This window comes from Mirounga leonina, unplaced genomic scaffold (genome assembly GCF_011800145.1).
Source record: "Mirounga leonina isolate KUSES-001 unplaced genomic scaffold, KU_Mleo_1.0 Mir_53, whole genome shotgun sequence".
NCBI classification, from domain to species: domain Eukaryota; kingdom Metazoa; phylum Chordata; class Mammalia; order Carnivora; family Phocidae; genus Mirounga; species Mirounga leonina.
This window is the reverse complement of record NW_023270807.1, coordinates 61,792,903-61,820,647: the sequence shown is the minus strand read 5'-3', so window position 1 is coordinate 61,820,647 and position 27,745 is coordinate 61,792,903. Positions and strand designations below refer to the sequence as shown.

Genomic DNA, 27,745 nt, shown 5'->3' with positions numbered 1-27,745 from the left:
CAAGTGAATTGTCACTAATGCTATTATAAAGTAAGAATGTTTTGGCACCATTCAATAAAGCTACAATTCTAAGCTGTAAGTATAACCCGTGGAAATTCGGATGACATCTCAACTCATTAGTTCGTCTGTTCCATATTCGTGCTTGTGTTTGGAATAAATGATAATGCAGTTCTCTACGCTCGCAGCATCATAAGGATCATTGTTTTCTCTAATGAACAATGATACCATTCTAAAATTCCATCGTCCTTGTCTGTCAAGTGTTCTGTTTATTATAATTTCTGAGCACAAGGGATAATCCTGTTATTTAAATATAAGTATGCCCACACTAAAAAGTCAAACCTATACGTCTTTCAAAAGCTTTTCTCAAGTTGCTTTTTAATTTTCCAGTTTGTTGGGGGAGGCACTGTGCTAAAACCTTGGATAAACTATGTGCATATTTTCTAGAGATTTTAACCATAAACATGTGTATTAGCTCAGTATACCTCTGATGAGATCTGGCCTCATTGAGAGACAGAGACAGAGAAGGAGAGAGGTGGACTGAAAGTAGAGATCAACTCTCAGAAGCAGAGGCGATGAACTATCAGAAAAAAAGGCACAGGAATGTGTATGCCTGACTCAGGGGCACCCTGAATCCAACATAGGTGAGTTGTTACAGAATGTGAAATGATCTTTAGAATGCAGTTTAAAGGTTTGGGATGTAAGTCAACATGCTGTAACCACCGTGTGCTATGACCCCATACACCACTGCATCCCCCCACTTTCCATCTGGCCAGTCTTCAGCCAGATGCACAGGAAACTGAGAGTCAAAGCGACCAATGTGGTCACATGTAAACAGCGCATCTGACACTAGGGGAGTATTGGTTTTCTAGCACAGAACTCACCACTAGGGTGACAGAAACCCTAAAGAGTGAACAGAAAAATGATGATTTCTGAGAATTCAGAACATATGCTGAAGCCACAGTGGAGAGAAGTTTGTAGCCGGTATAGAAACTCCCATTTAGGTCCAGTCGTAGTCTGGGAAATAAAGCTCAATTTTATGAGTCTTTCTTTAAATAGTTGCTTTCTGTTAAATGACCATACGATGGTGTTTCTGCCTTCCCAGTGCTAAGAGATGTAGCATTTTCCTCTCCATTGAATGTGCCTCCAATGGTTGTGTATTAAAACAGTTTCATCGTTATCCCTTGGAACACTGAGTAGGAGGAAGCCAATAATGAAATGAAGACACTCAGGTGAAAGTGGGAAAGCACAAGGTGACAAATGTTCCTTTAGCTGGCTCTTACTAGCTGTGTTATCTTAGGTAAATTACCTACCATCTTTGAGGCTTAATATTTCCATCTTAAAAATGAATATGTAATAACTATCTCATAGAGCTTCTGGGATGATTGACATGATCTAATCTTTTTAAAGCATCAAACCCAGGGCCTGGCATGTTCTAGGTGCTCAGGAAATGTTAATTCCCCACCCACCACCTTCTCTTCTTTGTTATCCTTCTAGGCATCTTACCAGCTTTGAAACATTTGGGCCTAAAAATGATAAAACGGCATAACATATGTAGAGAATTTAAACTACCTTGTTGGCCAGGCTAACCAGAAAATTTTGGTTCTCCAGTCATTTTGGGAAGGCTACAAGTGGATCAAGAGTTCATCCTCCTACCTGAGGAATGTATTCCATTTCTGCTTCCTATAGATCAGAATGCCAAACTGAAAGAACTTAAAGATGGTGGGGCATGGAGGAAAAAAAAAAAAAGAAAAAGATTGATGTGATTTTGGAACAAATAAATCCACACTCTCTGGGCCAAAATAGAATATATGGATTCCACCCAAAGTTAAGTGTGGATCCCTGGGGCACCTTTGGAAATTATAGTGCTCTCAAGGGCTTTGGAATTAATATGAAGTCCCTGGCATTATATGGCCATGGATCGGGGGGACTACCTAACCTGATTTTCCCAGGATGGTCCAGAATTATGTGTGTTCTCTCAGCATAATTATTGATAACGCCCCTTTTGTTCTTCACAATGTCACAACTTGAATGATATTTGTTTTCATTGCCAACTTAGAAGATTCTAAGTCTCCAAGTATAAGTCACTAATCAGAAGAATTTATATTGGCTCCCAATACACCGCTACTGTTATTGGTGCTCTTAATATTGCTTCTAATAAACACACATTTTCAGGAAGCTCATCCTTGCATAACACCTGAGTATACAGTAAAGAATTATTGAGGACAGCTATATTAATGAATAGTTTTAGATTTTTGATAATCCACTTCACTTGGGGCCATAACTCACATACCTGACTCATTTATTTTCTCTATTATTCTCAAACTATGTATTTTTTCATATACTTCTGAACTCTTCATTCGATTTTGTCCCTGAACACTTACATGTATCTTATTACCATAGCTTCGTAATGTCTTGATACCCGATAGGATATGTTTTCCTCTCACCCAATTTAATTCTTAGTTATTAAAAATTGCTTGACCACACTTGTAAATTTATATATAATCCATTCTTTACTGAAATGTCAAGTGACAGACTCTTATTTACACTTTGCAAAGTAGGAATATCAAAGCCCTATAAAATTTCCTCTACCAGTCTAACCTGTTCCATTTTAGGATCTCAGGTTTAACTGTACACCTGGATTTAATTTTTCATATGTTTATACATGTTATGGATGGGTGGTGAGATGTGCTTGTCTTTGGTGACAAGTGTTATGAAATAAAATTTCCTCCTAATTCATAGCAGACTATTAACACAATGGTACAATCAAGACATTCATGGAAACTTAATGACAAAAACATTCCAAGAACTGCAGAAGGGCACTTCCCTCATCTTTTCATCCCACACCCATTAAAATAAAAACTCCTTTTGGCACATGCTAGGGAGAATCAAGGTAGAATGATTAGTTGGATTGTACCAAGCTATGAAGGGCCTTTACCCCTTTAAATTAGCACAAGCTAAGCTATTAAATACATATGAAAATTAATGGCATTTACAGCCATTATTGTGGCCATGATGTTTATACAAAATCCTTCACATTAATAGGAAAGAGAGTATTTATGTTAAACAAGTCCATACTGGTTATTTTCCAACATCTTTGAAATGATTCACAAATTGGGAGAACTTTAAAATTGCTGAAGTATCAGGGATAAGCCAACAATGGGACTGTTGGGCTGCTCAGTTGTGCCCAAATCAGATTTTCTCCTTATCCCCTAGGAGTTTTCATACCAAGCTTCCCAAGTTGAATTTGTTGAGTATGATGGAACCCTTTAAGAACAGACCTACCCTATCTGTGGATTTCCCTATGAAATCTACAGATCTCAATATAAGTAAGTAGACTTGGATGGACTACAGATGTGGTCTAAGAGTCTGCAGATGCAGGTTGAATGTGTATATGATGTTAATCAAAACACATATGTAAATATGCCCTTCCTTTACCACCATGGGTACACTGTGGGCTAAGACATAGGTTTCTGCAGCACAGAGACAGGTGTTCCTATTTGGGTTATTCACTTAAAATACAATATACTCATTATCCAACTTCGACTGCTCCGGATCTCCATTTTTCCACCAAAACACGAATCTTACCACTGTACTCACTGACCATGAACTTCACTCTCTTACAAAGAAATCCTGAAAATGGAGTGAGCTAAGTACATTCTCCTATAGTCCTTGACCTCATCTCTGGAAGGGAGAATAAGATACTGTTATGGCAGCCTAGAGGCTCTACCTAGCAAGTCAAATACACAAAGCCCTTATTTTTATATCATTTCCCTCCACCATATTCCCATGTATTTTTAATCTTGAAAGCTCTTCAGAGTAAGCTTACACACACAATGACCCTCCGTGGCTTCTCCTCCAATATCTTCTTTGCTAATTGATGGCTGGAAGCCCCATGCTGGCTTTCATGATCTCCCTTTTTCTATGTCCTATCTGTGGTACACATTTAAAAATTCAACCCCAAAATATTGACCACTTAGTATGTGCCTGTCTCTGCTCTCCATGTTAGGGATGCATCATTGAACAACACCATAATCTTTGTCATTGTGGAGCTAAACTTCTAGTTGCTTCCCGAGGATCTTTGCCTTTCAACAGGCAACATGTTGGGCAAGGCTGAGCTCCAAGTTAGGGTTGTCCCAACAGAGGCAAGTTTGAATCTCTTAGTCCAAAATCTTAATTGAGGAACAATTGGAATTCAGTTATATTGATATATTACTAAAATTATATTTCCTTCCATCTTAAAGAAAATAACATGAATCTGCTTTCAGTTTTTGTTTATTACTTTATTATCATGTCTGTCTATGCTGTTTCCCTTTGGTGTTTTGGACATTAGTCATCACTGCAAGGACAGTGTATTCTGTAGTTTACATCAGCAGTTGGTGATAACTGCTGTAGTATTTAGATTTTAATCCCTCTGCAAGAATTACATCAGGACAGAAGGTGCCAAATTATATTACCATTTCAATTAATGTAAAAGGAAACTATATTTAATTCTCTCACACTCTTAATCTTCACCTTAATGCCATGATGCAGTTGAGGATAGGAAGGTTGTGTGACCAAAAATATCTTTATTTCACCCTTTCTGTGGAAGGATAGTTTAATTAGGTATACAATTGTAGATTGACAGTTATTTTCCTTGTACTTTTTTTCTTTCTCAATCCACATTTCATATTAATTTCTTAATAGAGATCCAATTTCCACTCAATATTCACATTTCCCCAACTTCTTCAAAAATGTCTCTTTATAGTTGGTTTATTTGAATGAGGTTCTAGACAAGGTCCACATTGCATTTGATTATTAACTCTCATAAGTCCCTTATAAACTAACATTATTCTCCTTTTTAATGTCATTTTTTTCTTCTGTTGAAGAAACCACATTCTTTATCATGTAGAACAATCCCATATTCTGGATTTGGTAGATTGCTTCCTGGTAATATCTTTCAACTTGTTTCTTTAATCCTTATACTTCCTATTAACTGGCAATTAGATCTTGAGTCTTGATTGATTCAGACTTAGTTGGATTTATTTATTTTTGTTTTTTGTTTTTTTTTGAGAGGGCGGCTGATGGCAAAAATGTGTCATAGGAAGATGCTGTTTGTGTCCTATTGCCTCACATCACAAAGCACCTACTGTCTGATTGTCACACTTTTAAAGGCACTAAAACTGGCCAAGCCAGTGGGTTTAGTTGTCAGCCCAATCCCTCTGTTATAAAATTCTGGCAGATTGGAGGGGGATATGTCTTAAAGTGTTTTTCTGAACATATCAGGAAAGTGTGCTTCTTTCAAAAATACAAACATTCACTAGGAAGAAAATTAAAATTACCCTCAATTTCACCTTCCAAATACAAACACAAACATGCACATGCACATAAATGCTATGTGTATAGTTTTGTATCTAGCTTTTTTCAGTTAATGTGACTTGAGAACAGCATTAAGATACACTTATCCTGTGCAACAAATAGGAAGCAAAGAGCCTCCTTGGTGTTATGATCATGAGATTTCTCTGGTATCCCGATTGAATGTCAACCCCTCATCCACTTTGAAGGCGTCTAAAGTAACACAAAGTACACACCCTCTAGACCCTCTTCGTCACTGCTGGCATTTACTGGAGAGGTTTTGGATCATTTAGGTTGGGAACCAATTTGTATAGTCTGCCACTCCAGAAGGTTTTAAGATGAATCCTTGAATCAGGTTTCTCTCCTCAAAGCTTCTGGTGGCCCAAAGAAGCCAATGGTCAGACATTAAATGTGCAACTAAAAATGTGTCTTGATAGTATACCAAATCTAAAATCAGTGTCACAGGTAGATACTCTGTATTTGTGTAAAACCAAATAACCCCATATAGCATGGCTACATGTTCAAATACCCAGAAGGTCACTATTTAGCAATTTGATTGAAAATCCACACAAATATTGCAGATGCTTTCTGGGTAAAGTGGGCATCCTGGTAACATTTGTTCTGACAATATTCCAGGCCTGAATCAGCTGCATCTCACTATGATACAGAACTAGAGGCTTATCTGTGCCCCTGAGCAGATGTCTACCTAGAGCCTCTAGTATATTTTTCTTAATTGATGTTGAAATAATTCAGCTTAAAAGCCAATACTTTTCTAAGATAATCAAGAAGAAGGATAAAAAGTTTTACATTATTTTACTATAAAATGTACTCTGAATTCTAGGATGGAAAATTGCTTTCACATGACAGTGAGAGAAGATTGGCTTTTGAAGGTTTCTTTGGGTAGCCAAGCACCAAAGACCAGTACTTCAAAAGTGAGATGTTTTGCTTTTTGTGTCACAGCTCTGGGTACTGAGATTTATTCTGAAAGTATGGAAGAAGCATAGGGCCTCCTTCTTATGTTGCTTGTGGGCCCACAGAGTGGTGTGATGCTTCTGCGTGGAGAGAAGTCTGCAACAGAAGACAGCTTTGGTACCTGTGCTTGAGCCCATACTGAGTGCCAGAAGCTCTTTCGTCTCAAGTGAGGACAGAGTAAAATTTAATACACTAGAGAACATTGGCCATGTTTCTCCAGTTTCCTGACCGAATGTCAACCCCCCACCTACCCTACAGACCGTCTAAGTAACAAATACATGCCCTCTAGAGCCTAGTTGCCATTGCTAGAGTTTCCTGAAGTGGTTTTAGATGACTTAGGTTGAGAAATACTCATTATTCTGCCACCAAAATGGTGGTAAGATCTATCATTGAATCAAGTGTGTTCTGCACCCCTCTCCTGGGGGACTCCATGTTTGAAACACTCTAGTGGAAGCTCTTAAAGAACTGCTTTCACTGAGCTGCCCTCCAAAGTTAAGCTTTTGGCTTTAACACTTCAAAAAGGTAAGCAAGCAGAGGATAGCCATGTGCAAATTGCTTCTGGTTTGTTGTAAAGTGTTGTCAAGGATGGAGTCTACAAGACACTCAATGTAAGGCTACATTTGAGAAATTTCTTTTTGGGTTGAGAGCCAGGATCAACAAAAAGACTTTTCTTACAAAACTCGTGGGCATTCTCCTTTTTAATAAGTAGAGTGTGTTAGCCTAGCTGTTATAACCAAAATATCTCAGAACAGTGGCTTATACAGGATATTACAAAATATTATTATTTTGTGTAAAACTCCACAGAGAGGAGGTCCAGAGCTGGTATGAGGCTCTGCCATCATCAACACACAGCTTCCATCTTTGGGTTTAAAGTGATTGCTCCAAGGGACAAAGGACAAGAGAACCTAGAATTGGCCCACTTGTGTTCACCTCCCACTGGACGGAAATTAGTCTCATGGCCATGCCTGGCTGTGAGGGAAAATGAGAAGAGAGAAAGGAGGCATTGATATTGGTAGACAAACAGAGTCTGCAGAATTTGCCCCTCCAGCCACCCAGATATCCACGTTATTCTTCTCACACATGCAACATTCTCCATCAGATTACAGTCCAGAATCTGCACAGCCTACAGTCTCTCCCATGCCCCCCATCAAGTCTAGGTCTAACTCCTATGGTCTGGTGACCTACAAATTAAGAGACGAGTTACCTTCAGGCCCGCCTTCCATCCCAATACCACAGTAAACAGAGCTTTATGACCATTTTATTGTGGATAACCACAATAACAACTCCCATTTAGAAAAGTGAAGAATGATAAACACACAGCCGCCACAAGTCCATAGCAGCTGTCAAACACCCCTGGACAGGAATTGCAGACTCCATGCCCCTGCAGTGCAAGGGCCCCTTGTGCTGGGAGCCCCAGTGCTGGAAGCAACTCCCCTGTGTATTGCCCTCCCTGGCTCACTGGGACATGTTCTTGTCTTTATCTTTCATGGCCACATATGAAGTGAACATAGCTCATTGTCTGCTGGTGAAAGTTTAGGAGACTAAGGATTACTTTAAGGTTCAGATAGCTTTTGAAGGCCAGTCTTGTAGTTTCTTTGGCAATACAGTTCCCTTAAAACCTGGTAGACTTACGGTCTACTTGTTTCCTGTCAGTTCCAGATGCCAGTAACCACTGCCAAAGATCTCATCTATCCATACCTCTTAAGCCGGAAGATTCTGTTCTTTCATTTCCTGGTCTCCATGTTCAACATACCTCTCCCTCCCATATTGCTGGAGCTTCCCCAGAGGCCATCTGAAGCAACAGGCTTGAATGACAAGGCACCGGCCTCAATCTTTACCTTGAGAGTGGCCCCATTGTCTAGTAGGAAACATTCTGTATTAGGCTCTGAGGAAGGCTTGAATGTATTTGGTGGTACAAAAGCAGCTGTATTTGCAACCCTTTGAATTACCAGACTTTCATTCCATTTAGATTGTAGGCTGCACGTAAGAGAGAACTGCCTTGAGTAGAGATCTGCTTGCAAGCTGATGAGCACTCACCTGAGTTAAGGTCTGTTGTAAGACTTTGCTAAGGTTGCCAAATCTATCACTGATGGTAGATTTAGCAAATGTTTACCATGACACAACAATGGTCAACAGCTTTACAGATTTCAGTATCTTTGTCCTCAATGCCTGTTGCCTGACCATTAAGGCACTGTCCTCTATTTCAGGGTTTCTATTTTTACTACAGGATTCGACTTCTAGATATCTACTTTTGTATCGGTAAAATATAATCTAAGCTAATGAAACAAAAAAAATCCAAAACTGCAGTAACTTCAGCAAAGTAATAGCCTAAACGTCAGCAGTCCAGGTACAGAGATTCTGCCATCCTGAACACACAGCCTTTCTGAGTTCTAAATAGCTGCCCCAACTCCTGCCATTTCATCTGTATCGCATCTTTATGTCCATCGCACTAAAACTGTGAATTACACATATCAATTCCACTTATAGCCCATTGGCTAGAAGTTACTCTTTATAGCTGGGTTAGCTGTAAGAAAAAATGTGAAATATCATTTTAAGAAAGGAGTACACATGAGTGAGCAGCTATAATTCCCACTACAGAATTGAATTATCTTATTTTTGGTTTTTGTTTCTTTTAATGTCCAGGCAATCAAGAAGCCCAAAGTCAAATTTGTAGTACTTACGTATATAAATAAATACACATACACAAAGTTACTGTAGTTAAAGCATTCTATGTTTTTCCTCTGTATAGTTTTGATTTTATATTTTTATTTCATTAAACTTTTTAGATATACATACTTTACTGTAAGGTGACTCAAGTCTTTTTCAGAAAGGGCTGTGGTATAAACAAACTATAAATGTGAATATGAATAATACAAATTCTAACATGGGACACTCTCAAGTAACATTCAGCCTCATCTTCTCATTTACTTTAGAAAATGTTTGTTATCTAAAATATACCAAGACTGAACTCCATTTAACTTGCAGTGTGATGACCTGCCTAACATATTACCTGATATTACACCATTACTAAGGTTTCATTCCTTGGCTAAAGAGTTATACCATACTAAACTATAAATACTATTAGAAGTAATCATTTAAAGTAGTAATATCAGTCATCACCGCTGTAGTGAGAATTAGCTAAACACGTTTAATTGTAATACCTCTTAGAAGGGATGGGTCAAAGGAAATGTAATGCAATACCTGTGAGCCTTCATCTTGGGCACAGAGAGAAGCTCCTGGAAGGATGTAAAGTGGACACTACAGGAAGCCTCACCATCTCTGGATGGCTTGTTGAGGCACACTGGGGCAGAGGAGTAGAGGGAGGTGGAGGAGGAGCTTGATAATCGTTAACTTTTGTTGTGTCCTTATCTATGCCAAGGAACTTTTAAGGGCTTTACATGCATGTATTACCTCATTTAAAACAAGAGAGCCCTGGAAATCACACAGGGGAAGACAGACGTAGTGTGTCAGGAAACTGAATACAACTGCTAACATTGTCTTGTACTTGCTTACCAAGAGCTTTCACTGAGCTGGTCTCATTTGACCCTGCAGGACCACTGTTGAGTAGGCTGGATAAAGGTAAAGCAACAAGGTCCAAAGAGGCCAGGTAAGATGTCAGTGGCAGAGCTGAGACTCCAACCTATATCTGCCCCCCCCCCAAACTCATCTCTCTATGCCACAACCATGCCTCCCAATCCAATGTCATTTCATAAAGAGTTGGTCTCATATCTAAAAACAAAGGTTAAGGATGCTTTTAAGTGGGGATATGGGAACATTTTTAGATAAATAATGGAATAAAAGGTTTCACCATGAAAACATCATAAATACTCCAAAAGCTGAGTAAGAATTTTTCATGGTGGCTGAGGTGTTAGGCCCCCTGGTTAGGCCAGTCCCCCCCTCGTTCATGTTCCCTCCTCCTTGGGGACATTGTACCTTACCTTTATTCTTACCTTCAGCCTTTCACATTTCTAAATCTGGCCCATACCACATGAAGGGGAGCCCTCCCAGCATTGCCCCTAGCTTTTACCTCAGTGCTCTCCTTTCTTTTGTTCTCAAGCTTTTCATCAATAGGCACCATTCACACCTCACATCTATTCACACATTCTCCTGAAAACAGGTCTTTGCTTGTGATACCCATTCTCAGTAAAGTGGTTAATTATCTCCTGATGCCAAAGTCCACGGACTCTTCTCAGCTTCTTCCTTTCTTGATCTTTCTGGGGCATTTGACAGGACCAGCCACTCCCTCTCTTCTCTTTTGTCTTCCGTGACACCACCCACTCTTGGTTCACCTTCTATCTCTTGGAACGTTCTTCCTCAGAATTCTTGTTGAATTAAACTTCTCTGTCCCTCTCTCAAATATTAGGATCCCTGAGTGTTTTTCTGTTTCATTCCTATTTTCTCACTCTACCTGCTCTACCTGAATACCTGTCTCCATCTCTGTCTCCATCTTTATCTCGTCTTATATCTATATCTCCATTCCCCAGGCTCCTGAAGAAATAGCTTATCTTTTATTGGACAATGGACATTTTCTCTACCAATATCTATAAACAACTGAAATTCAGTACTTCTGAAATTGAACTTCTTACATTTCCCCTGCTCAGTCCTAGACATCTTCCCACATTGCTCATGCTAACTGGTGACACCACTATCCATCAAATTTCCCCAAGGAGAAGGCTAGGATCAGGCAGGACTCCTTCCTTTGCTGACCCCACACCCAGTCATTCTTCATGTCTTACTGATTTTGCCTTCTAGCCATCTCTGGGATCCACCATCTCCTCATCATCCTCCCCACTACAGCTTAAGTTCAGACCATCCTTGGCTCCTGCCTAGAAAGTGGCAATAGTTTCCCAATTGGTCCCAGTGCCTCTGGGCTCATTTCTTTTCCATCCAAGCAGCCTAACAAATTGGTCTTGCTAAAACACAAGTCCAGTTCTTCTTAAAACCCTTAATAAGTCCCCAAAGGCTACAAAATGAAATCAAAGCTTCTCTGTAGGGCATGCAAACTTTTTAAGAGCAGCATCCTATTTTTCTACCTCATTCCCTGTTATTCTTCCAACCATCAACTCTTCCTACCAATCCCCCCCTGCCCCCATTCCTTTATCTCATATGCTCTTCTTTTTTTCAAATTCTGTCTATAATCCTGTGTAATCTCCGCCATCTATTCAACAAGTATTCCTGAGTGTCCCTAACAGAGCTCTATTCCAAGGACATTGGGACTGTAGAAAAAAGAGCACCTACGTTTGCCTCAGGAAATCTGTACAGAAAAGTATAATGCTTGTGCTGAGCTTTAAAGGTAAGGGAAAGCCTTTTCCATGAAGGCTTCCTTGACCTCCAAGGATTTTAAGTCCTACTTATTTCCAGTATCACATTGCTGCCCCAGTACATTGACTTACTTGTTTCACCTGGTAGCCTATGAGCTCTTTTAGCGTAGGGACTACATGGTAGCCCTGGGAGTATCCCAGTGCCAAGTACAGGGTCAGCGCTTTGTAGGCCTCAATAAACTTGTTAAATTAGATTGAATCAGAGTAGCCCAAGGCCATTGAGCTCATTAGTGGCAAGTGGTTGGCTTAAGAGAAGTGGCACCCCATCCTCGGGAAGACTGGGCCTGGAATCTTGACCTCATTAGCACCCTGTTCCAACCTAACCTGCCAACTGGCGCTGACTTTCCAAATGTTAACAGTACACATCAGCACGTGTGAGCTAAGTATGTGCACACCAAGTATCAACACGGCATATGGATATGTAGTATATGGAAACTAAACTCGTTTCACTCACCAAGTTTACAGCCCTTTTAAACCTCCCGGGTTAGTTTTGAATCAAACCCAGATTTTCTAGTGTTTCAGTTCATTTTCTTTTGGCAAACACATCTTCCTGTTGTTAAGAAGAAAGACTTTACAAAGATTATTTAAAAGTTTAACTGGTTTCTTGAACATCAGCTAGCTCTTATAATCCAGGATTTTAATGGTATGGGTGTAAATGAATTAGAAACATATGGATTAATATCCCCCTAAAATCTTCAGGCTAATTATAGGAGATATTTGAGGAAAAATATAGTTGAGGTTTCATCATATACCAAATGTAAAATATTTTAAGATATTCTGTGAGCTCAAAGTCTGACTCTGCCAGCCCGTAGGAATTAGTATGTATGTAAGTGAACTATTTAGTAAGTGGAGTTATCATGAGTGGAGTGAAACTACTTAGGCCATAAGGTCCTATTTGAACAAAATGGCAGCTACCAGACGGTGAGGCAGGCCTCGAACTCAGGGTTTTGATCTCTGATCCAACTGGTAACACAGAGAAGCTTCCTTTCACGTTCTGTACAGCAACCCTGTGGAGGTTGGTGCCCTTAATGTTGTTTCCTTAGGCGTGCTAGATATGCAGACATGAGACACTAGAGTGAACAGGAAAGCAGTGCAGGGGTCCGACCTGTCTCTTTAATGGAAACTCTTTCTTTCATTATGAAACTACTGCCTCATTTGGCACAAGCTGAGTACATGCTGGGAATAGCAGGGTAATTGCAGGTCATGATGATCTAGAAGGATTAGTTAGTTTGTATAAACATGTTCCGAGTCCAGCTATGTTTCAGTTAAGCTGCACACAGAAATACCAAAGCAGTCCAGCCTTGGTTCAGTGTCACAAACTGTTTATTTGTACAAGAGATCCCTAGAAGTCTACTAATCCAGGAGACAGCCATTTTAGGGAATTAATGGGACCCTCTCTGTAGTGGTTATTTTGAAACCACATTAGACTGGGCCCTTGAGAAAGAGGCATAGAAAGTAATTCCACGTGGACTCCTGTTGTGAAGCAGGGACGGTGGATCTTTTGAAAGAACTTGCCTATCACAAATGTCTGTTGATTGCATTTGTTCTAGAAGGATATAAACCATGAAGGGTACGAGGCTGTGGCTTACACATTTATGTAGGAATGCTATTTATGTAGGGCACTGCTTCTGTGTCGAACGTGCTTTCCTTCTTGCCTGTTGAGAAATAGCTGTAAATTTCCTGGGGTTCAAGCAGGCCTTCAAGAAGCTCCTTTTGCATTTTGATGTTTCTAATGAAAACCACAAATGGAAGCTACCCTGGTCATTGTTCACTAAACATTTACTGAGCATTTCCTGTGGTGAGGGAACCGGTTCAGGACTGGATACAGAGATGATAGAGATAACAGGAAAAACAATGTAACATCTTCAAGAAGGTTACAGTCTGGTTTTGGAGGGAAGGAGGAGGGAAGAGACAGATAATGTAAACGGACCATAAACGTATAAGGAGATAAGTGGTGGAACAAAGTTAAGGACAAAGCGCTGGGTGGGTTCGAACTCCACAGGGAAGGAAGCAATTCACTTTGTGAGTTGTCTGGGGAGATCAAGAAAGCCTTCTCAGGAGAGGTGATTTTCAGGCAGGTCTTAAAGGATGGGTTGGAGTTGGGTAGTTCATCAAAGTCACCAGCACCAATAGGCAAGGAGAGAGGTAATGAGATCAGCAAGAAAATAACTTGTCCAAATGGGCTCAGGATAGACTTTTGATTGGCATACTCTGTATCTCCTATTTAAAGAATAGTTTGGTTTCTGTCTTTATTTCTGTGACAAGCTGCTTCTCATTTGTTGCTTTGACTTCTCTTTTACCTAATCTCCTTTGGCAATCTTGATTCAATTCAATTTGGTGTTTATTGACATCTTATAATTTTCAGCTCTGTATCAGCCCTGTGGGAGACACAAGAGGTCCCGTCCCGTTCTCTAAGGCTTGGGTGGGCTTGGCTTTCATGTCCTCATTACAGTGCTTTGGAAGCAGGTTGATAAAAATTATCTTCTAGTCCTTAAAAGCCATCCAAATGGACAGTTGACAACTCAGCCTAGTCTCAGTTGGGAGGTTAGTGAAAATGTCACAAAACATGCTAGGCATGGATGTTGATGTTTCTGATGTAAACTGTAACTGAAGCTGAAGATGGTGCAATATAAATCCTTTCTTATGACAAACCCAATCCCCAGGAGTGAGACCACAGGCTGATTCATTTATCTTTCATATGTTTTGGGACAAGCACAATTTTTCCAAAATCTGAAATTGTCTATTATAGGAATGTATGCCTAAGGGCAATATAAATGAAGATATTCCTGGCACTAACATCTCCTGAGTTATAAGGATAAGGATCTCTAAGATCCTATCTTAAAAAACCTACAATGTTGTGTGAATTTTTTCCCACACCTCTTTTGTTTTATTGGCAGATCAAGGAAGGGAAATGCTAACCTAGTTATTAGTTTGACTCAATAGACCCCCTTGTCTGAGGAAAAAACAAAAAGTGATATGAATGGTAACAACCCCAAAATAAACTCATGCTCGCATTCACCACTCTCCTCTGAGGAATAAAAACTAGATCTTGTTCTTTTAAGTGTTTATATTTTGTATACCTTTAAAATCTTATAAAACAGAAAGGAAAAGGTGAGGCCAAGGCAACTGAGGTCAAGAGCGATTACACTGAGTCTGTAAGTACCAGGATAGAAGGGATACTGAGGACCTCTGCCACCCGCTCAGAACACCAAACCCAGATCCTTCTCACATTAAACATACAAATAAACTCAGAAGGCTTTCACTGCGGCGCTTGCCATTGAAAATGTTCAAACTGGCTTCCAGAATTCTCCGCATCACTGGGAGGAAGGGGACCGCCCAATGAACTTCCAGCTAAACACTCTTGAGTTCTAGTTGTTGTTGTTGTTGTTGTTTTCCTGCCCACTGTATTCCCAGGAACCAAATTGAGTTCACAAGAAAATATTAAACTATTTAAGAAGTCACGTCCTTAAACTTTGATGCTGACTCTAAAAACAAGAGGCCTAACGTCTTGGATTCATTTGTTTGCGGGGGGTGTTTTTTGTTGTTTTGCATTCCAGTCATTTTGGCATTTACCAAGGGACTAATACTCCTTGGCAATATCAGTTTATGCTGAACCCAGGACCTTTCATTCAGGCCAAGTATGCTCATGATTATTCAGGTATTTTTGTGAGGTTAGCTGGCCCAATCACTTAAAACTCTGTATGGTCAACACAATATTTTCTCATTTGTTTTCTTATTTGATCCTTAAAACTGACCTATGAGGTAGACTGAAAAGGTTTGATTATTCACCTTCCACAGATGGGGAAAGCAGACCCAGGGAGGCTAATTTAGACCCAATTATACTAATTTCAGCCTTAATAAGTAGCAGAGTTAAGGCTTACAACTAAATTTCCCCTCTGCAGGCTCAGAATTGTTCCCACCACACAGGAGGCGATGGACGGTCAAAGAAATTGTGGGCTGGGTGTAAATCCCCACCCTGCCAACCGCCGGCTGCCTGACTTGATTATTTCAGCAAAGATAAGACCTTTCAGAGAAGTCAGTGGCCCAGGCACGACGATGACCAGCTGCTCCTCAAATTGATCATCTCTGAATGTTTATCTTTATTTAGCGAGGGTATAGATAAACTGATTTTCTAATAACAAAAATTCATCGTATCTTTGTTTTAAACAATATGTCCATCCCCTTGTCTTATAGCTCCAGCTCCTTTAAGTCAAAAGTGTTAATGGCCCATATACACTGCATTAAAGACCTAGAGCAGCATGAGGAGAAGCTCCACACGGTACATTACTTGAGAATGCCCCCTTTGGATACACCCCTCTCCCAAGTCTCTCCTCTCTCTCCCTTTCTCTTTCAGTGTCCCTCCTCCCCAGTTCTGACATCCTGTTCACAGGTCTTATGCCTCCTGAAATCTCTCTCCCTTTCTTGGCAGAGTAACTTAACTTCGTCTCAGCTGCTATCCCTCTAAACTTGCACCCTCCCTCTACAGAATAATAGAAATCTTCAAGTATGTCAAAGATCATTTCACTGGGAGTAAAGACTTCCTTGAACTCAACAAACCAAAGAACCAGGGCTAAGCAGCAGACTCTATCTGATGAGGAGTAAGGCAGTAAGGACATTGTTAAAATACGTAAATTTTGTCTTGCTATTTGATTAAATTCAAAGGAGGGATTAATACACGTGCTAAGCAGAAGTGGGGCCAATTTACGTTTCACCAGTTTTATAAGAAACCATGGGATAAAACCATTCTGAGTTGATGCCATATTCCCAATCAATTTCAAAATATTTAAATTCCTTTCATTGTGTTTTTTCAACTCTTTTAGAAGATTTAGTAATTCTAAAATAGCCTCAAAATATATGAAGTAAAATTTATAGCACTATAGGTAGAAATTTAAAAATACAATGACCTACTAGATTTCAATACATCTTAGTTATTTGAAGGTCAAAAAATCACTAAAATGTAGACCATTTGAGTAACATAACTAATATGCATGATCTAATAGGCATGTATACAGATCCTGCACCCAACAGTTAGAGAATATACATCCTTCTCAAGCACACTGAAACATTTTTCAAAAAAAAAACCCCCCAAAATTAATGTGAAACAACTAAGAAGGAAGAGATTCTGTGATACAGATAAGCATTAACTTGATTCTCTTTTTAAATTTTTTTCTTGATTTTGAACATTACTAGCACTAAGTGAGCATAATGCTTATAATCATTGTTCCTGAAGCCATGATCACCCTTGTGAAACCCATCATTTTTTTTCCATTTGCAGACCCTGCCATGAATTGAGAGGGAACTGCTTGCATCTTTGACAACATAATTAAATTGTATGAGCAATCTGACTCAGCTGTTCATGTTTCTTTTTTTCAGCTTTACTGTGGTATAATTGACAAATAAAATAGTAAGATATTTAAAGTGTACATTGTGATAGTTTGATATACATATACATTGTAAAAGGATCTCACAGTCGAGTTAATTAACGTAGCCATTACCTCACATATTTGCTTTATTTTATTTTTGGTGAGAACATTTAAATTCTATTCTCTTAACAAATTTCAATTATACAATACAGTGTTATCAACTATAGTCACCATGCTGTACATTAGATCCCCAAACCTTATGCAGCTTATAACTGGAAGTGTGTACCCTTTTATTAACCTGTCCCTATTTTCTCTACTCCCTAACCCCTGGCAACCACTTTTCTATTCCTTATAAAAGTTTGACTTTTTTTTTTTTTTTTTTTTTTAGGATAGAGCAATCCTTTATTTTTAGACACTTTCACAAAGAGGTTTTCAGTAAATGAACTTTCTAGTGGAAAAGAGAGAACATGAAAATCAGCCTCCAGCCATCAGCAGCAGCTCTGCTCAGGGCCTAGGATCCCCCTTGCCCAAGTGGTGAGACGGAGGTGTGTACTTCCCTTCCTTTATTAGTTTATCTCGCTGCCTCGTGATGTCACTCAGACGTTTCATTGTTTTCTGCCGAAGCAGACATTCTACAAAATCATCAAATTCTATCTTGCACTCTTTCTCTTCACAGGTACCACCGATTCCATGCGCACATTCTATCCATTCTTTTTCTTTTTTTTTTTTTAAAGATTTTATTTATTTATTTGAGAGAGAGAGAATGAGAGACAGAGAGCATGAGAAGGAGGAAGGTCAGAGGGAGAAGCAGACTCCCTGCTGAGCAGGGAGCCCGATGCGGGACTCGATCCCGGGACTCCAGGATCATGACCTGAGCCGAAGGCAGTCGCTTAACCAACTGAGCCACCCAGGCGCCCTCTATCCATTCTTTTTCAAAAGTATGGCATCAACCTGGGATCTTGTGAGGCTGCTCAGCACTTTGGATGGTCATCCAATGATCTAAGTTAAGGCCCAGCCTTTTCTGCACATCAAAGAAAGGCATGGTGTCGCGTGGCGGAGCCCTCGTCTCCTTGCTGGCCGCCGCTACCGGAGGATCTCTAAAAGTTTAACCTTTTTTAATTAAGATTTTTTTTTTATTTAAGATTTTTAAGATTTTCCAAGATTTAAGAGACACCATTTAGTATTTGTCTTTCTCTCCATCTGGCTTATTTCACTTAGCATTGAGAAATATCCGTGTTATCACAGGTGGCAGGATTTTATTCTTTCTCATAGCTGAATAATTTTCCTTTGTATGCATGAACCACATCTTCTTTTTCCACTCATCCACTGATGCACATTTAGGTTGTTTCCATACCTTGCCTGTAATAAATACTGGAATGCAGATATCTCTTCAATAACCTGTTTTCATTTCCTTCGGATATATACCCAGAAGTGGGATTGCTGGATCATATGGTAGTTCTCTTTAATTTTTTGTGGAATTTTTGTACTGTTTTCCATAGTGATGGTACCCATTTACATTCCCATAAGTTCCTTTTAAATAGTTTTTTCTGCAACTGCTCAGTTGTATCGCTCTTTCATTGGGCTCATCTTCTAAACATTGGTTTCCTCATCTGGAAAATGAGGATAGTATTTACATGCACTGGTTTGATGAGAATTAAATGAGATGGCCTAATATAACACACGTAATCACAGTGTCTGTTCATAGGAGGTAATAGGCAAATCTGTGCCCTCACCCTTACCCACATATGCCCACAGTGCTTCTCCCATCACTCCAGACCAAACTCCCATCAAATATCATCAACTTGGGCGCCTGGGTGGCTCAGTTGGTTAAGCAACTGCCTTCAGCTCAGGTCATAACCCCGGAGTCCCAGGATCAAGTCCCGCATCAGACTCCCTGGCAGGGAGTCTGTTCCTCCCTCTGACCCTACCCCCTCTTGTGCTCTCTCTCTCTCTCTCAAATAAATAAAAAAATAAAATCTTAAAAAAAAAAAATCGTCAACTTTCCTGGGGACAGGACCTTGTCTTTCTTCTTCTCCTCCTCCTTTTCCTCCTTCTCAGATGCCCCTCTTCTTCTTCTTCTCAAGACTTAATTATTTAGGGGTGCCTGGGTGGCTCAGTTGGTTAAGCAGCTACATTCAGCCAGGTCATGATCCCAGGGTCCTGGGATCGAGCCTGTGTCAGACTCCCTGCTCAGCGGAAAGCCTGCTTCTCCCTCTCCCTCTGCCTGCAGCTCTGCCAACTTGTGCTCTCTATCTTTCTGTGGGGGAAAAAAAAAAAAAAAAAAAAACTCTAAAAAAAAAAAGACAATTTTTTAGAGTAGTTTCAGGCTCACCACAAAATTGCAAAATTACAGCGATTTCTCAGACACCCCTGTCCCCATACATGCACAGCCTCCTCCATTATCAGTGTCCCTCACCAGAGTGGTGCAAGTGATGAACCTATGTTGACACATCATATTCACCCAAAGTACTTATTTTACATTTCAGTTCATTCTTGGGGTTGTACATCCCATGGGTTCAGACAAATATATAATGACATAATGATATTATATTTTTACCACCTTAAAAAATTTTTTGTGCTCTGCCTATCCATTCCTCCTCTCCTTCCCCCAACCATAAAAACCATTAATATTTTTACTATCTCTGTAGTTTTACCTTTTCCAGAATGTCATATAGTTGGGATCATAGAATAGGTAGCCTTTTCAGATTGGCTTCTTTCATTTAGTAATATGCATTAAGTTTCCTCCATTTCTTTTCATGGCTTGATATCTCATTTCTTTTTAGCACTGGGTAATATTCCATTGTCTAGATATACCACAGTTTATCCATTCACCTACTGAAAGATATCTTGGTTGCTTCCAAGTTTTGAACTATGAATAAAGCTGATACAAACATTCACATGCAGGTTTTTGTGTGGACATGTTTTCAACTCCTTTGGATGAATACCAAGGAGCACAATCAGTGGATCATATGATAAGAGTATATTAGTTTTCTAACAAACGACCAAACTGTCTTCCAAAGTAGCTTTGCATTCCCAGCAGCAGTGAATGAGAGTTCTTCTTGCTCCACATCCTGTCCAATATTTAGTGTCAGTGTTCCAAATTTTGTCCATTCTAATAGGTGTACAGTAGTATCTCGTTATTGTTTTAAGGCCTTGACTTTTTATCCCTTATGCTTAGCATAATGTGACAAATGCTGAGTATGGAGAAGTCCCTCAATAGATGTTTCTTAGTTGATTTTCCAAGTTAAGTAGATTCTCCCTTTCTCTCCCTCTCCCTGCCCCTCTCAATTTCCACACATATATACATGCATACACATACAACCATATGTATATACATATTTTAGCCTGAAATTTCCTTACATTTGTTAGTAACATGCACTTATGTGGCAATAAAAGTATTATCTTTAGAAAAGAGATAAGAAGTCTTGGTTACTCAACATGGTGAGCCATTGATTCTTATACATGAGAAAAAGTTAAAATGCCTACATTCATTGAAATTATCATATCTGTGGCAAGCAGGACCTTAGTTCTCAGGGTTCCACCTGGAAGATGAATGTTCCTTTTCCTTACAAGAATGATTTTATCTGCCAGTGAAGGACAAAGGGGTCATTTGAAGTGACAGACGCCTGAAATTCTGCCTCCAAGAAATACTGTTGCTAGTTTTGGTTAATTCTTCCTCTCTGGCTGGAGTATAACTAACCCCCACAACGGAGTTTGCTACCTGACTCATGTTCTATTTGACTTCATTCTTAACCCATCTATGAGTGCTTTGTAGATTGGTGGTGTGTTTTGGAAATACAAAGAATGCTGGAGAATTCAAGTGAGGCTTTTAAAAATTGATCATTAATTTGGTAAATAACATCGTCCTAGCAAGAATGTTTGTTTGACCCTTGGAATATAAACATTTTTAGGAAGTATGTTAACTAGTTTGTTAATTCAATTATAAGTAATATCTTCTATTATTTTCTCTTACTCAAACACTACATTATTTGCCTTGAGTCTCAATTATTCCACATCTTTTTGCTGTGAGCCAGTCCTCAGTCATGCATGAAGCGTCTCCCATGTGTTGTGCACCATATTAGCCAAGACACCAGCACCCTAACATGTGTAGAGATCCAAGCTAGAGTACACATGGAAGCTCACGTGACATATGCCTAAATATTTCAAGGTTGCAAATGACAAGATATGATCCATTCTCCCACCGTGATAAATATACCTTCATAACCCCACCTAGGAGGCCAGGTTCAACTTTAGAACCCTCAGGTTCCTTGAGGCTTCAGGCCCCAGCTCTCTGCCTAACTGCCTGCTCCTCCTAGTCCTGCTCTAACCTCATCCCTGGACACCTCGCATGCACACATGTGGACAGTCTCGCCTGTTTATACAAGTTCTGTCCATATGCTTCACGAATAGCTGCCTTGGCCAGTCCTCGGATCTAGGAGTGAGCACACACGTTGTTGGTCCCTTCTTAGAGGACAGATCTTGGGAAAGGGCTTGTCAAGGCCCCAAAGGGAGGATTGGACCATTTGGACAGGGAATTCTTGGGCTCTAGGTAAGCAAAGCATGGCCTAGAAACAGGGAGCGTGGGATCTGGGTAGACATGGAATCCAGGAAGGCACATCCCTGGTCCTGCTGACTTCTCACCTCAGGGATAGGGACACTGCTGGAGGAGGGCCAAGGTAGGGTCTTTGAAGCACAACCCTCCGTTTTCAGGGTTTAAGAGCAGTGCATATGCTAGATAAGGAACTACGATCCTGAATAGGCTGCAGATTGTTACCTCATAGTTCACTGAGGAGACGGACATATAAACAGCGAGCGCTATACAATGTGGTGCATGCAATAATTTAGATATGTGTACTGTGCTAGCATGACAGAAAAGGGTGGTGTCACTAGTCACGTCAGGAGAAGTGTCATTGGAGCTCAGTCTTGAGAGAGAAAGTACTCACCAGGCAATGTGCACCTGGATGAGATGGCAAGGAAGAGGGGCGCCTGGGTGGCTCAGTTAGTTAAGCATCCAACTCTTGGTTTTGGCTCAGGTCATGATCTCAGGGTCGTGGGATCGAGCCCTGCATTGGGCTCTGCACTCAGCGGGGAGTCTGCGAAGATTCTCTCTCTGCCCCTCCCTCCTGGCACACTCTGTCTCTCTCTCAAATAAATAAGTAAATTTTAAAATAAATAACTGTGATTTTGAGAAGACCCAAGCCCTTTGTTAGTCTCCCAGGTCATGTCACATGCGCCCACAGTGAGGCTGTGTACCGAGCCACCTACAAATCGAGCAGGCTGGCGATACCCTCTCTGGAAGAAGGCGTGACACAGGCTTCCAAGATTACAGAACTTCCTTGTGCCCATGTGTTTTCATGTTGATAAATGATTTGCCTTATGTACAAAATTTGATCTACCTGATGTAGTATTATTTCACAAAGAGTTTATCTTGCTTGCAGTGAATCCAGGCCCCTCTGTTTCTCCTTCTCTATATGAATCCTTCATGGGATATTCAGGAAAACAGTGGCATCCAAGAAAAATTAGCATTTAAAACTTCGGAATATAGTAGAAGGTTTGGATGAAGATGGGTTTATAGTAACTGTAGAATTTCTAAAACCATGTACATTTATGTTTCTCAAGTCATTCCTATCCTTGTTTTTCATTGATAAGGGTTGGCTGTAACTGATTTCACATGCAGTTCTCAGATTTCATCTCCCCTTTATATTTTCTTTTCCTCATCCCAGAAATAATATATAGAAACCATAATAGTTTAGTTCAATTCCTCTAAGAGAATAACTTGGCTTTTTGTTCCTGGGGCAATAATGTTTCATGTCTAATGATTAAGAATAAATAATGGGGCACACATTTCACTGGCAATCTAGGAAACAAATCAGTTGAAAAACTATGCCCTGAGTTTCTCAACTATTCTTCAGATTGGGTCAAAGTACAGGAAGAAAATAAACTCTTGTTCAAATTCTTGCCAGGCTTAGCAAAATCTCCTTTGGAGGAAGCATATTCAGGGTAAACCCTCTGACTTGGCTTCTGTTCCTACCGGCACCCCATGAGATATTGGCTAAGTTGCTTAACTTCTCAGTGTAAGCTTTCCTATCTGCACAAGAGGCATTTGATGATGATCATCTTGTCAACAAGCATTTATTGAGCATCTATTTCCGTGTGCCACTGTACTAGGTACTACCAAGATGCCTGCCCATCAGAGATATGGCAAAGATCAATGAGATAACAAAACTAAAATATTTTAATATCCTTGAAAGAATGAAGCTGTGCCAGACCAAGAGATTCTGAATTTAAAGATTCATAAAGGTGAAGATGGTCATCACAGTTTTCATAATTTTAAATCTATTTAGTTGACATGGAGATAAGGATTAATCCCCATACAGAAGAGTTAGCACTGCAAAGAGACAAGCTCTTGGAATATAAATCCAGACTACAGGATCTCCAAGGGGACTAGGGTAGAGAGCAAGCCTGGATAAATAGCTGCAAATTTATCATAAATACACTGGCAGTAAATAAATAAATAAATAAATAAATAAATAAATAAATAAATAAATATTGAGCAAAATCATTGCCTACGAAGAACACTATGCTTTTTATGCTCCAGTTGCCCTAGCAGATTAATCCTCTGCCTTTCTCCACCCTACTGTATGCGCTGGGCAACTGACCCCTAGGGACTCTGTCACCCAGTCTCCCTTGCCACTGCCTTCCGGTTCAGTTTGGCCAACAGGAAGCACCAGCAGGAGATCAGAGGTGGGACAGAGATGGTGATCAGGGTGTTTCCTCCTGGCTCCCTGTCTTCTTCAGGTGGGTCTTTGGCAGGGACTGTAGTCTCCACTAGCTTCCATGGGGAACATGTACCATCATTTCCTCCCGTTGCCCTTTACACCTAACAGTGGTAACAGCTTCCCACTGTTGCTGGTCTCTGGGTGCTTCAGAGTCTCTTATTTGTTCTTTTGCCTGCCCATACCATCGTCAGTAGTTGTTTATTAAGCTATCTTTACTGGGAACTTCTGGGGTGAATTCTGTTTCTTACCAGGCCCCTGACTAATATATACATGTTATAAATTTTTTTTTATAAAGTCCATAGAGACCCATATGTAGATCTAAGATATTTTTGATATGAAAACCAAAATACCTAAGTGTTTGAATCAACCTCTCCACAACCTCTGAGATGTTTAGATTTCATTTCTTTGAATTTCTTGAAATGCTCACACAGGAGCATTAAAATCCTCTGATGAGACCATTTTTAAGCTGAGAACTCATTGTGAGAATATCTTAGAATGGGTGAGAAACCCCAGAGAATACTTTGCACGTTGTTCTTTTTCCTTTACGTGGTTGATGACGTGCATTTTAAGTCAGAAGAAAGGAAAACAGTCAGTAATTTTGGCTTTTCTTAGGCAATAATGGGTCTTGCAGGTCTGGGGATTGGATTTTATCTAAGAGGTTACACTGTACATGGATTGAAGTTTTGTGTCACACACGGAAAACACAATGAGGTGTCAGCAATCTGCAGTCGGGGAGGAAATTTACTCGATCCAGAGCTGACCTTTTGTGACTCATTTTACCTCCCTTCTGCACTATTAACAAACATACTACCGAGTGGGGAGCTGTAAATGAGTCCGTTTCCTGCAAATAAGATTTTAATGAGGCGCTCCAGTTGGTCCCACACCAACACAAGATGATAAAATGTTGATTCCTTCCCTCCCGCTAGTGATATAAACCCTGGTCAGTGTTCTTAAACCAAATTTAATTTTAGCCTACAAAATCATAACAGAACTGAAAATTAGGTCAAAATAAGTCTGTCTCTGGTGGCAAGTGACAGGGACTTTTGCACAAAGCCAAGTGATCTCACACTAGAAGCTCATTCCTGCTTAGTGTCACGGCAAACACAACATTTTTCTAACAGTCATGCTTCATTTGGTAGGCTTCGGCTAACTAAGTCTTCCTGGACTTAAAAATGGGCACTGAGGTGGGCTGGAGAAAGGGGAAGTTACATTCCAACTCTCTCTCCATGGGAGTTGGAAGGTCTATGTGAAAAAATATTTGTTTCCTCCCCACAATTTGTCTCTGTTCTTTATTTTTGGATATTAATGGGTGAGAAGGGCACAAGGGGCACAGACATAATAAGGATCCAGTGAGGAGGAGCTGATGGAGGAAGGAGATACAGGAAGAAAAGCTTTATTTTCCCACTGCATCGTCTACTCTTCTCGAAGTGAACAATGCAAGTTCCAATAGCCTGAACCCATAGGGACTTTAAGACTCCAAACGATCCTACTCAAATGGAACTTAGCCTATTGCTTGCAACATCTCTTGTTGCTCCTAAGTTTAAAGACAATGAAGAGGGACAAGAAGAAATATGAAAAAGACAAGGTTGAATAATAATATTAGCTAATCCACTTTTTTGAAGTTCTATTAATTATTCATTGATTTATTCATTCAACAAATATGTACTAGGCACCTATTATGTGTTGCATAGTGATATAGATACTGTGGATCCAAGGACAGAACAATGCTAAGTCCCTGCCCTCAAGGAGCTTACTTCTGAGTGGGGCAAACAGAAAATAAACTAAAAGACAAATTGATAAATAACATGATCTCTGCTCTCATAAATGTTAATATGTGTGAGAGTCTACACCAAGAATTTACTTACACAGAGCTCATCTACTCCTCACAGCAACTCAAACGGTAAGTTTATCATCTCTATTCAGAGCAGAAAAGAACTTGTCCCAGGTCGTCCTAGGTAGAGCTGAGCTCAGGTCTGCCTGGCCTCATAATCTGGAGACAACGAGGTAGGTTTGTTGGCCTCCCCTGGACCTACCTACATCTGCCTGTCCTGAAGAAGCCTTCCCATTTAAGGGGAAGATGAGACCCTAGAGAGAGCGCTGGGGTCTCAGAGCACTGCTTGCTTATAATTACCATGTAATTAACCATGGACAGCCTTCTGGAAGTTGCCATCTCTTTTAATTTAGATCTGTTACTGAAATGTTTTATTTCTATTTAGCCTGATCCTGATTAAAATTTTTGTCCCCAGTTTTGCTGTGAATGTCTTGGGGACCAGAAACATTTAAAAGATTTTAATCCTTAATGGCTCTCAAGGCATTTACCTTGTACCCTGCACACAATGGACATTTATTTATTTTTTACAATGGACATTTTTAATATGGAGTTTACTTAGTTGAGTGTCTAGAAAAGGCAGTCCTGGGAATTTGCTGAAGGATCTTCATCATTATCTCAAGTCACAAATGAGCTCCTTGCTCTTGATTTCTCACCTCAAGGCAGGTTTGGCTAAATCTTAGAGGATTTCTTCTTTTAAATGTAGAGTTCACCTTACAACACTTCCTTGGAAAGTAAAATAAACTGGCCCAAAGTTTTTCAGTATAGCTCGAAGTTCAAGGTACTCAGTTACAATGAAACATCCTATTTACAGAAAAGAACAAAATTGCTAGACTTTCCATTTAAACCGGGAATTAAAAAACATGCACGCGGCACCTGGGGGTGGGCAGTCGGTTAAGCATCTGACTCTTGGTTTCGGCTCAGCTCATGATCTCAGAGTCATGAGATGGAGCCCAGCCGTAGGATCCGCTCAGCGCAGAATCTGCTTGAGATTCTTTCTCCTCCCTTTGCCCCTCACTCTTGTGCTCTCTCTCTCCCTCTCTCTCTCTCTTTCAAATAAATAAGAAATAAATCTTTAAAAAAATAATACACATGCACAAAACAAAACATAACCTGGGGATAAAATGATTTGCCATTACAAACCTTGTTACAGGAGAAAACATTCCTCCAAGCATCAGGTTCAAACAGCATCCACTACAAATGTTGCTACCCAGTGTCCTGAGCAGTAAGGCCGCCCGAGTTCCCTTGCATGACAGGCCACTCTTTTACAAGAGGACTCATCAGGCACCCTCACTCAAATAAAATACCATTTAACATTTGTTTCTTTTTTTTTTTCAACATAATGTTTCTAAACAAGACTGCAGAGCCAAGCAGCAAGAACATATAAAAACAAATACAGCCTTTATAGACATGTAAATACTCTGGCCCTGCCATTCTTCCCTCAAAATTTACTGGAGCCCAGGAGACTGGAGCAGTGTGACGCTGAAAGGAAGTGCTTTCAAAGCACAATCAGGTTTATTCACACAAATGTGATCTTTCTGAGTTGTTACGTGTAGTTATCCCATAATTTGAGAAAAAAAATGTATCTGGACATAAGAGTGTTTTATTGGAATAATTACTTCAGGATGTGAGGCAGCTCCCAACCCTGCTGAGCCAACTTCCCACCCTTTTAGCATTTCCTGGGTCACTCACTGTACCAGCGATCTCCTCTCTTATTTTGATCACTTCAGAACTGGCAGTCAGAAGCGGCTCTTCTCAGGAGCCGTTTCAGCCTCTATGAGATGGAGTTGCTAGCCTAACTCTAGAAAAGGGGCATGTATGCCATTGTTTCACTGTCTGACTCATGTAAATTGGCATCTTTGGGCCCAGCATATTGTCATGATGAGAAACCACAGCACGCGACTGCTATGTGTACATCCAGTGAGGGAGGAGTGGTTCTGGATATCGCTCATGTCCTGCATGATACCTCTGAAAACTGGGAATCAATCTGCTTGTGTTAAAGACTTAGGTGCAAAATAGAGACACATACTCAAGCCATTAGGATTAGGATGGGAGAAGATGAATAAAAAGAGGGAGGAAAATAAGACACTAAGTGACTAGAGGCTGATGATCAAATTGAGTCAGAAAAATCCTTCCTTCCTTCCTTCAATC

At 40.1% G+C, this 27,745-nt stretch overlaps 1 long non-coding RNA gene and 1 pseudogene across 5 annotated transcripts in view; one reads left to right on the top strand and one right to left on the bottom strand.

Moving 5' to 3' along the window:
- LOC118001543 overlaps nt 1-27,745 on the top strand; it is a 189,095-nt gene that overhangs the window by 145,966 nt on the left and 15,384 nt on the right. The gene's annotated exons all lie outside the window — the stretch shown is intronic.
- Nucleotides 17,352-18,032, bottom strand: LOC118001542 (annotated as a pseudogene).